The sequence below is a fragment of the Lontra canadensis genome, unplaced genomic scaffold (genome assembly GCF_010015895.1).
Source record: "Lontra canadensis isolate GAN:19392208 unplaced genomic scaffold, GSC_riverotter_1.0 scaffold1382, whole genome shotgun sequence".
Classification (NCBI taxonomy): domain Eukaryota; kingdom Metazoa; phylum Chordata; class Mammalia; order Carnivora; family Mustelidae; genus Lontra; species Lontra canadensis.
In genome coordinates, this window is record NW_022632366.1 from 1 (window position 1) to 1,661 (window position 1,661).

The following is a 1,661-nucleotide window of genomic DNA, read 5'->3' on the forward strand; positions in this document are numbered from 1 at the left end:
CCAGTTGCTGGAGTAGTCCTTCCAGAAAGTAGTCAAGTCTGGGTTAAAAGGAGAAAAAAGGATCCCTATATGTTAACACAATAGCCAACCAACTCCCGCATGTAATCCGGTGATCCGTGTGTAAATATTACTGCCATCCCTAAGAGTACTGGGGTAAGGTCAGCGTGTTGTCAAATTCTCCCTCATTTGATCCAACATTTCCCACATAGCAGCTTGTCTTCAAAAAAATTTGCACATCCGGACATTGTATGATTTATAGTGTTCTAACAATCTTTTGTGGAACCCATTTCATGTCGACGCAGGAGAGCTAGCTCTTAGCCTCATGTTAGAAATCAGAAAACTGAAGTTTGAGGAAATGGAGGCTGGTCACCAAAGGGTCTTTGACAAGACCCAGGTCAAACTCTTGGCCTTCAACTTGCACAGTCATAACTGGAAAAACCACTGAGATGAAGAAGCAGAATAAAGACACTTGTTGATTTGCTGACAAACTACTCCCATAGGAGTGCTGGGACTGTGATAAGGAGGGGCTCTGTTAGGGAAAGAGGTATCTGGGCTCTGCAAGTTTCTGGGAAGTAGAGCGATAGCAGATGATGGCACAGGTGAGCACAGAGAAAACAGTGTGAGTGAGACTTAATGGTCATGTGAGGAAATGAATTTTGGAAGCCAAAAGAAAATCAAACCCAGGAGTTGAGGTCACTTGCCTCCCACCGCACCCCCATTAATGTAGAAAGATCCAACGAGGGAGTGAGTGTTAAATCTTCTGATCCCAGTGCAGTACTACTTGAATAACACCGAAGAGGGCAAAGGGGTAATGTCAGTTTCAAACATTTGTTGGAGGGGAGGCCACAGCAATATATTGTTATGACAGAACAGCCAAGTGTGATATCAATACACCTCACTCAGTTCTTTGGCATACTTTCAGCACACATTTACTAAGCGCCTGCTGAGAGCTCGCGCCTGTGCCGGCAGACTGAGATTGAGTCTGCGTCACTTAGGGACAAACTGAGTGTCAGTAAGAATCATCACTAAGATGGACCTAACTAAGCTACATCAACTGCGATTAAATATCGAGACCACAGCGACTCTAAAGAGACACAGACCTCACAGTCACCATTACTAAATGCTAGGAAATAAATTCATTGTTTGGAAATTGGGTGAGCAGAGGCAAATAATGAAACAATTGTCCCGTGTTTGGCATATGAACTGTAACATTGGTTCCCAAAGAGTGGATGAAGGAAGTTGCTCATCAGAGAAGAAGTCTATCTCATACATAAAGAAGGGTAGATAGAATTAAAATATCTCCATTTTAAGCCTCAACGGACACCAGCGCCCCAGGCTGGCATTATAAAAAGAGGGGCAGCCATGCAGGATGTGCCTCCTGAGAGAATAATGCAACACTGCCTCTGAGACTTTCTGGCCAAAATAGGAAGACTGGATCAGAAGAGGACCCCGGCTCTAATTCCCTGTCACAAATGGCAGAATTCCTTTCTTTCTGATGGCTGGACTAACATTCCCCCTGCTCACATGTCCTTCCTGTGAAGAAACAGAATCTTCCACAGAAGACTCCTACATGTGGCCCATCCACTTCCGTGGGCAGAACTGGGTCACGGGGCCACCACCGTTGGATGCAGAGGAGGCTGGAAATACCATCACCTGGCAAA